The sequence below is a fragment of the Nothobranchius furzeri genome, chromosome 4 (genome assembly GCF_043380555.1).
Source record: "Nothobranchius furzeri strain GRZ-AD chromosome 4, NfurGRZ-RIMD1, whole genome shotgun sequence".
Classification (NCBI taxonomy): Eukaryota; Metazoa; Chordata; class Actinopteri; order Cyprinodontiformes; family Nothobranchiidae; genus Nothobranchius; species Nothobranchius furzeri.
In genome coordinates, this window is record NC_091744.1 from 12,105,261 (window position 1) to 12,115,719 (window position 10,459).

Here is a 10,459-nt window from a genome sequence, read left to right on the forward strand (position 1 = left end):
CTTGCATAGAGATAAAAAACACACTTCAAAGCGATTTGACACTGGAACAACGTTTCATGCCAAACAGCAACACACATACACATTATTATTTTTACTCATAATCTATATTTCTCATATTTCACATAACCCAGCTGGTAAAAATAGTTATCATGCTTGTGCACTTCAGCATATATTTTTTATTTATATATATGTCACTCTAAAAACTTATTATTATTATTTTAACTTCTGGTTTTCTGTTCAAAGGCTAATCAGAACAAGATCACAGACTTTGAAATTTGTATAACATTAAACATCAAAATGTAGCACTGCAGTGAATAATATTGATTTGTTTTACACCGTTTTTTAAAGCTTCTCCTAGTTTTTCCTCCTTTTTTCCTCCTAACCTCTGGCGCCTCACCCACAGCTGTTCTCACTCACACACACGCTTGTCTTCACAAACACACACACACACACTTGTCTCAGCGCACACACACACACACACACACAAAAAAACTCAATAGACAGTTTCCCCGAGCACCCGGGTCTGTCGTTTCCCTTGCAGCCTCTCCGCTGCTCCTATGAGTTCAACACGTGCCTTTTGCCAACAACACATGAAATTTACCAATCCTCGAGGATTCAACCAAATTACTGGCAAGCTTATCTGTCACAACTTCAGCGCTTTTTCTCAGATCCCAATCTTATCCCGGCCTCACCGGGGCATATGGATCTCACTTGTCGACCTTTTACTTGTCCTTCCTGGACTCTTTTTTTTTTTTATCAGCTGTCAAATTCTATTCCAATTCTCGCTGTCCCAGCTTTTAATTTGTCACTTTAAACTTTGTCCGTCATCAAAATGACTCAGCTGACTTCACACATGTGTGAATATTTATCACCGCTGTTCTGGACAAATGCCTCTTCTTGTTATTATAACTTCTAATTTATGAGAAGGGCATGTTTTTTTTTGTCTCTCAGACCAGTTCTCAGTCCACGGAATAACTCCAAAATTGAACAAAAACTGTTCTTACCTAGGGCCCAGAAGTTTAAATTCCGTGGGCTGCGAAACGATCCGAAGAGCACGCCTCTTCTCCACCTTCGTGGTCACCAAATGTGGTTCTTTTTCCTTATCAAAAACAAGAGAGAGACAGTTTATCCAATCTCAGCGTGGGGCTTTATTTGTACAATTCAGCAATACATCACCAACACTTCATGGGGACAGCCTTCAGCCTCGAACTAAATGCCTCGGCTGGAAACCTGCTGCAAAAGCCCTTTCTCCTACACCACGCAGCATCGGTTATACTCTTCTGGCCCCCACCCTCATGATTTCGGGAAATGATGGGATGGCTGTTTTATTACCCAATATGGTCAAAGTAAGCCAATACTTACTGGAAGTTACATAAGCTGGACTGAACAACATGTTGTTGAGCACGTACGCAGCAGCTGGACAATCAAGATGTTAAAAGTGCACGTACACAGGATGCTGGGCTGATCAACATCTTGTCAAAATGCACGTACACAGAACACTGCTTTTTGGCTCCTACAATTTTACTTGGATATCCTTCATCACTCCACCACATCCAGTCACTCCAGTGTCCTCCTGCCTGTCTCAAAAGCCACTTATTAACAGTAACATGTTCTTTTATCGAGCCATATGGGCTGTGGCTTTGGTCGTGCCCCATTCACGATGATTCACGATGCCGGGACTTCATAGAGAGCCGTTGTTTTAGTCTTTATAGTAAATTAAAGTCCTTAGTGTGTACTTCATGTTTCAGTTTAGATTAAATACCTTTGCCTAATGAAGTCTTAACCTTGTTCTTATATAAAAATTGCATTATCTTTATGAGTGATTGATAACAATTTAGTGTGTTCATCATGGAAACTTAGCACAGAAACACAGAGGAAACAGAATGTTTGGACCAGAACCCAAATCCTGGATAGAGAGGTTGAGAGAATGTGGTTTTGAAGGTGTGGAGGTGGATCAATGTGTCAGAGGAGACTTTGTAGAGGGACAGACTACCAGCAGAGGTGTTCACATATACTCCTACTTTGTTTCGGCCTGAAGAAGAGGGGGGGAAATGGAAGGGGGGATGTTTGTTTTTATGTTGCTCTGCCAGAAAGTGTATCGCCCATCGGAGCACGGAAAACTCCACGACTGGTCATTCCTTCCAAATAAACCCTCATCTCTGTCTACCTTTCTGTTGATTTCTTTATAACACACTGAGATGTCAACGTTTCCTGTCCACTCCACCTCCCAGGAACAGCGACCAGTTTTGACCAGACTATCTCTACACAGCAACAGAGGCCAGATATCAAACCTATCTGGATGGTCAGGATATGACTGGTCCGGCAGGCGCAGAATAACGAGCGCTACTTAGGCCAAAGTTTTAAAATTAGGAAACATTTCTCCAAAGGAAATAACCAGAAGTCTTCCAGACTGAAAGATGGAAGGGTTTCCACTTGACACTGCGCTTTTGTGCACAATGTTGAGTGTGTCACAGACACTCTCCGAGCCTCTCCTCCGCACCGCTTGTGGGCTCTGTCAGCAGCGAGAGGCGGAGAAAGGATGAGATCATGCTCGGATGCGCTGATAGAGATCTTTTCTTGATTTTTACCTCTGCGATGTTCTCTGTATGTAACGTGTAAAATATCTGTCGTTAACAAAATAAACTCACACGCAAATAAATAAATAAAATAAATAATTGCCTCTTGTAAAAAAAACTACCAAAATGGCTCAGCCAATCGCCGATGGTTAAATAATTTGTCCCATTGCCCAACCCTAGTGGGTAGTACATCGCTTCCCTCTCTTGATTTGCTGGATGGGGGACCAAAATCACCTCAATACTTTTGGCAATATTAGCTACAAATCTGTTTTTCTGACACTTTAAGTGCTAGCCAATGACTAAATTAGGTTTGAAGTAATCAGCTTTGGAGATTAAAAGTTTTTAGTGTGTTTTTGTTTTTTTCAAAAAGAAATCAACTTTTTTTCATTTCTAGAGATTTAATTAGAAACCCAGTTTGATTTTAACTAGACTCAAGATGTTAGATTTACTTACATTTCTTCAAATATCATCCATCGGGCTCCATCAGGTTTGACCCTTTAAGAAGACAGGACGGGTCAGACCTTCAGTCTCTTCAGGCATGCAAACAGGAAACATTTCTCCAAAAACTCTAACTTGGTACAATTACAAGCGCAAGACAAAAGAAAAAGAAAAGAAGAGAAACTGCATATTGAGGACAGATTTTTACTTTTAAAAGGTATCCGGAAGGAATATGTATAGTGAAGAGTGAGCAACATTCACATAGAAATCAAACTGAACTTTGACAGGAAATCTGCATGATGTCTGACACCAATGACCAACGAGTCTATGATGAATGGCTGTTAATCAAGAGGGGATCATTGGTAGGGATAACTTTGGACACATTTTTATACATTGCTCTGAGTTCTTTTGCTTGTATTTAACATGAGGGAAAACGATCAGGCTGACTGACTTTTAGAATACAACAACTGTTCAGAAGGTCTCTCCACACCTGAGGGTTAGTAGTTTCCACAGAGGATCCTTCACTCCATTTGACTGCAGTGCAACTCCGGAGTCTCCTAGATGATTGTAGCTCAGGGCCAGCTCTTTCAGATGGAAGGGAATGGAGCTCAGAGCCGAGGCCAGAGAAACACAGCCTTCTCCTGTGATCAAACATCCTGACAGGCTGCATACAAACAAATCAATGCATAAGGGTGTCGGATCAGGAGCAACTACAAAATATTATCTTAGCTTTCTTATAGTAAAAGAAGCCCAAACACCAAGTTAATGAAATGTGACACAAGTGCATTAACATGCTGGATTTAAAGTGTCCTTGAATATATTGGATTCAGGTAAGCTACACGTTTAAAGGGACACTTTGCAAAGTTGTAATTTTTTAAAATATATTTTCTTGAGCTAGTATGCGCTAAAACAACATTTTACAGGGTTATTGAAAGGGCACCTAGCCCCTATTGCCCCCTGTGGCCAGAATATTCCACTTGCAACTTCACAGTTGCCGGTCTGGTCTGTTGGGACATACCTGGTGCAGCAGTCTGCTTCCAGCACATTTCTTGCATGTTTTAGATCATGAACACAACTGATTTGTTTAATTTAGTGATGAATCACTCCTGTTGACACTAATGAAGACTGGGAGATGTTTCAGCTGTTAGGTGAAGGTGTTAAAAAAAGGAACGCACCGCGAGGAGATAGGTTTTGCTTTGGTTTTACAAATGAACACCAGGGGGTGCTAAAAGCAAGCAAAACTACCTGGTCTACCTTTAAATAAAACCTAACGATGAAACAAGACTGAAATGTGTTTAACAGTTGGTGATAACATAAGAAAATCAGGATTCTGGTTCTTACATGAGAAATTCCAGTTTGCAATTTGGACTTTGAAGTCCATCAGACAAGAGCTTCACTCCTGAATCCATCAGGTTGTTGTTAGTCAGGTCCAGCTTTCTGAGATGGGATAAGTGGGAGCTGAGGACTGAGGCTACATCGTTACAGCTTCTTTCTGAGAGGTTACTGCGACTCAATCTAAAGAGAATAGAAGAAAAACAAGTTTAAAAACATTTATATTATTACTTCTATACATTTTTTGGTAAATGAAGTTGTGTGTAAGTTTTTACTTAATTTTGTTTAATATTTGCTCTTTATACAACGTATAATTAATAAAAAGGCTTCTCATAAGCCGTTTTTACAAAACAAACCATCAATTTGCCGCAACGTCATGGTGGCAAACGGTAAATGGCCTGTATTTCATATAGCGCCTTCTAGAGTGCTGGAACCCCCCAAGGCGCTTTACAACACAATCAGTCATTCACCCATTCACACACATTCACACACTGGTGGGGATGAGCTACAGTGTAGCCACAGCTGCCCTGGGGCGCACTGACAGAGGCGAGGCTGCCGAGCACTGGCACCACCGGTCCCTCCGACCACCACCAGCAGGCAACGTGGGTTAAGTGTCTTGCCCAGGGACACAACGACAGCGACAGACTGAGGGGGGCTCGAACCTGCAACCTTCCGATTACGGGGCGAGCTCTTAACTCCTGTGCCACCGTCGCATCAGAGTGTGGCTTGTAAAAAGGGCTACACTGTCAAATTATATTTTGATTCAGAAGCTCTGGCCCTTTTTACAAGACACTCTGCTGGCAAATCATCATAATATTATCACAAGAGTGTGTTTTCTAAACTTACTTTGTCAGCATGGTGTTGTGGGAATTTTGCAGCATTCGTTCCGCCTCGCTTGGTAGTAATATTGGAGTAATTATCTAACTCATAAACGGCGATTGTGCCTTGGCGCAACAGAGGGTGGTGTCATGATGACCTGATGAGTTAATGCCGAGCTTCGGCAGCCAACTTACTTGACAATGAAAGTAAACACGGTGCGTAAGTTTTGCTTTTTTACCAGAGCCAGCTGAGACAGCAAACTGGAGCAATGCAGAGCTCCAGGAGCTTCTCTCTGTTAGAGTTGGAGGTCAGATCGCCAGAGACTGCTCCATGACTGTGGAGGTCAGCTGCCTTTAGGATCAGCTTGTAAAAAACTTAATGAGCGTGGCTTCGATCGCACTACAAAACAAGTTATGTCTAAGATGACCTGAAGTCTGTGGCAGTGCAGAGACCGAGAACACCCCTTTACCACCTTTATACCACCATTGTGTAATCTTTTGTAAAAATGACACTACTGAGCCACGGTCTGACCACTTATACACGACCTAAGGCTTCCCGATGCCGCCACAGCATTGCGGAAAATTGACAGCTTTGTTTCGTAAAAATGGCTTTTGGGTGAACTTACACAGCTTTGTTGGAGGTTTTTACCACTGACAGCAACCTGGACAATCCCTCCTCTAAAGTATAATATTTTTTCAGGTCAAACACCTCCAGATCTTTTTCTGAAGACAGTAGGATAAAGACCAGTGCTGACCACTGAGCAGGAGACAGTGTCTGTAGAGAGACGTCCTGAACTCAGAGACTGTTGGATCTCCTCCACCAGACAAAGATGATTCAGTTCATTCAGACAGTAGAGCAGGTTGATGCTTGTCTCCGCAGACAGACTCTCATTGAGCTTCTTGTTGATGTGATCAACTGTTTCCTGATTGGATCTGCTTCCTGTCTTCCCCAGCAGGTCTTTTAGGAGAGTCTGATTGGCCGGCCGGGACAGACCAAGGAGAAAGCGTCCAGGTGTCCATTTGGACTCTCAAAGGCCTTGTTCACAGCACTCTGATAGAGATCATTTAGATTTGGACCGCTGAAAAGTTTAGACCACAGAGAATGTTGCTGTTTGTCTTCCATTAGATTGACACCAGAGCTGATGAAGGTCATATCGACATGCAGAGCAGCCAGAAACTCCTGAACACTCAGGTGGATGAAGCAGAAGACCTTTACCTGGTACAGTCCTGTCTCTTCTACAAAGATCTGTGTGAACACTCCTGAGTACACTGAGGCTGCTCTGATATCGATGCCACACTCTGTCAGGTCTGATTCATAGAAGATCAGGTTTCCTTTCTGCAGCTGATCAAAAGCCAGTTTTCCCAGAGACTCAATCATCTTCCTGCTCTCTGGACTCCAGTGTGGATCTGCCTCAGCTCCTCCATCATACTTGACCTTCACTTTGGCCTGAACAACCAGGAAGTGAATGTACATCTGAGTCAGGGTCTTGGGCAGCTTTCCCCCATCTTTGTTTTTAAACACCTTCTCCAGAACTGTAGCAGTGATCCAGCAGAAGACTGGGATGTGACACATGATGTGAAGGCTTCGTGATGTCTTGATGTGGAGGATAATCCTGATGGCCTGCTCCGCATCTCTGAATCTCTTCCTGAAGTACTCCTCCTTCTGTGGGTCAGTGAACCCTCTGACCTCTGTTACAATGCCAACACACTCAGAGGGGATCTGATTGGCTGCTGCGGGTCTTGTGGTTATCCAGAGGCGAGCAGAAGGAAGCAGGTTCCCCCTGATGAGGTCTGTCAGTAGAACTTCCAATGAGGAGGACTCTGTGACATCAGTCAGGATCTTACTGTGGTGGAAGTCCAGAGGAAGTCGACACTCATCCAGACCATCTGAGATGAACACGACCTGGAACTCTTCAAAGCTCCTGTTATTTTTGGTTTCAGTGAAGAAGTGATGAACAAGTTCCACCAAACTAAACTTCTTTTCTTTTAGCACTTTCAGTTCTCTGAAGGAGAACGGAAACATGAAGTGGATGTTCTGGTAGGCGTTGTCTTCAGCCCGGTCCAGAGTGAACTTCTGAGTTAAGACCGTTTTGCCAATACTAGCCACTCCCTTTGAGATCACTGTTCTAACAAGTTCGTCTCTCCCAGGTGGGAGTTTGAAGAGGTCTCGTCTGATTGTCGTTTCTAGTTTTTTTAGTTTCCTGGACGCCACTTCAATCTCTCTGATCTCATGTTCATTGTTGACCTCTCCAGTCCCTCCCTCTGTGATGTAGAGCTCAGTGTAGATCTCATTCAGATGTGTTGGGTTTCCTGCTTTAGCAATCCCCTCAAACACACACTGGAACCTCTTCTTCAGGCCAGATTTAAGTTTACGTTGACTAAATGCAACACAACATAAAGTATGTCAGGGTGTATTTTATGTAAGTACACGGGAAACTTGATACTTCTGCAAATAACTTGTTTGATTAATCTTTGTACCTGTTTGCAGATGGTCAGCCAGCTGGTCCTGCTTCATTCTTTTGAGGAAGTGTTATGGGAAACTTTATGTTAATTAATTCTTGATCATGGACTCAATCAACTGAATGTAAATGTATTGTTCTATGTCTCTTTGCATGACACACACACACACACACACACACACACACACACACACACACACACACACACACACACACACACACACAATCTCTCTCTCTCTCTCTCTCTCTTTTATCTCTTGGTATTAATAAACTCTTTGACCTGTTGTTTGGGGCATTTTGCCACAGTTATAACTGTTTGACGTGTCTGCTCATTGTCTCCTTCTCTCTTCACTATAGGAAATGGGTTATTGATAAACATATTGATAAAATCCATGACATTTTTTGGTCATTCAAAAGCCATAGTAAATCATCTTTACTTCCAGGTTTCCCCCTTTACCATTACCTAAAACTAAAAAACTCAAATGAAGAGAACAGTCATTGTCCAGATGGTCTAATCTATTTTTACTTTCTTTATGAAGCTCCATGGCAGCCATGACACCTAATAAAAACATGATTTCTCATGTACTTTACTGGTCTTTGTAAAACGTCATTCTCCTATAAAATGAAAACAATTGTAAAACATGAGTTTTTTAAGTATAAACAATTTAAAAAATCATGATTTATATGATTATTTTGGGATTTATCATTACTTTTTGTTGATCTTTACAATTAGTCGACTGTATTGTATGTTTCTGAGTTTGTCAGGTGTGTGTGTGTGTGTGTGTGTGTGTGTGTGTGTGTGTGTGTGTGTGTGTGTGTGTGTGTGTGTGTGTGTGTGTGTGTGTGTGTGTGTGTGGTTGTGTGTGTGTGAAAATAGTGAATGTCACCCATAAACTGAATCTTAAAGCTGCTTTCCATCAGTGGAGGAACTCACCTCCACACTTGACTCATTGATTCTGTCAGCATATTTATCGAAGCCTCAGTAAAAGCTAATTATTCCATTTTTCTTTTTCAAAATTTTCCAGCCAAAAAGGAACCGTATCTATCCTGGATGACATCGGCAGCATGTTTGACGACTTGGCAGACCAACTGGATGCAATGCTCGACTGATCTCCAGCCCCCCTCCCCCTGACCCATCCCTCATGACATGTAGGTGTGTGAGAAGACGGCGCTCCCAAGACTAAATGCTGGCGCTTTGGGGAGCTCGTGTTTGAGCGTCTGGCCCTCCCATGTTAAGTGCTTCCTGAGTAGCCTTGAAGAGGGAGTCCTCTTTATCTGGTGCAGTAGCTCTGGCTCCTTCTCCTGATGCGAGGAAGCTGCTCCCACACAACCTCTGACCTCTGCAGCCCAGCGCGTTACCTCCACCCAGCCTCAGACTGCTGCGTGGACCGAGAAGCACAATAATTCATCTCAACACAAAAAAGGCTGGCTTAGACAAACTTTCGGATGCAGTCTTACGAAGAAACTAAGCACACTAATTGTCTCAAAGGCAAGTAGACGGAGAGATGAACAAACACGTCACGCTCTGATGAGGATTTTTAAAAGCACACTGAAACACAGACCGCTCTCTTTGCGTCCGTCTCTCCTCTAAAATATCAAAAGGATTCATTTTTCCAGATGCGTCGTAGCCTCCGTTTCTCCTCTGTACGAGTGGAGGCCAGTGGTTCGCTGGACTTCCTGACCCGCATGTCGTCTCTTCTCACGTTGTTGTTGGTGCTCTTGCTGTTATTGTTGGTGTTGTTGTTTCGAGCGTGTGCGTAGTCCCTGCTTTTTGCTCATGTCAGTGTCCTCCTGCTCGTACAGTACGTAGTTACGCTAAGGATCAGACCAGCTATGAATTCTTAAGACACTTGCACATAAATCAGATCGCCGGTGTTCATCTCTACACATGAAGGTTTTATGCTTGATGATAATAAGAGACCAACACTGACAAAAAGCACACATGAGGCGCACAACAGTGATTTCAAAAATATATTTCTTTACATTTCAAGGCTTTATATAGCCCATCCAATCAATATTCACACATACCGTAAATCCTCTAATGATAGCCTGTATTTAATTAACTGCCAGGTATCACAGTTTGGCCGGTGTCGGAGTTGGCGGAGGTGAATAATGGCCCGTTTTTTTTTTATTGTGGCCAGGTGGAATGTGGTAACAAGCAAGTACGGGGGGCGGTTGTGTCATCCGTCTCACTTTTGATTAGCCAGTGATAGACCGCGAGGGTAACTTTAACCATGGCAGGTGCGGAGACAAAGAGGAGGCGAAAATTTGATATCAAGTTCAAAGAGAACGTGCTGATTATGCTGCAGAACACTCTGGGGAGCAATAGGGGTTGTATGAACTAGTCACTAGTCGACTTCACCGCTCTATAGTGACTTTTTATGCCCGTCATCAACTAGTCGCTGTCACGTGATAATGACCGGCAAGATGCAGTCCTCGGAAAAGACAGCAGCCTGCTGTCAGAAGGTGAGGAGCTCCTGCACGTCTGGAGACAACGCGCTGTGCCAGAGCGTCGGAACTGACACCCGCCGTAAAACGGTAATTTAACCAAATTGTGACATTTACCCTCTTGCAATTTAACCTTCCCCTCACCCCCATCCTAACCTTAACCAGCTTGTGCATGCAAAGCTCTGATTGTTGACGCGCTCCATACATCTGCGTCCTGAGCACGGCCACAGTAACATTATCGAATTAGGTGTCGCCACCTCAATAACTAATTTAACACGCGATCGTTCATGTCGGCTCATTTCCTTTTATGTTTTCTGTCTTTTATGCTTTTATTTGTGCCTGATGCGTTTCGCTGCTGTGGATCAGGGCGAATCACCTGTTTTGTCCT

The 10,459-nt window shown here is 43.1% G+C and overlaps 1 pseudogene; it reads right to left on the bottom strand.

Moving 5' to 3' along the window:
* Positions 1 to 1,625: 1,625 nt before the first annotated feature.
* LOC129161922 (protein NLRC3-like) lies at positions 1,626 to 7,679 on the bottom strand (annotated as a pseudogene).
* Positions 7,680 to 10,459: the final 2,780 nt, after the last annotated feature.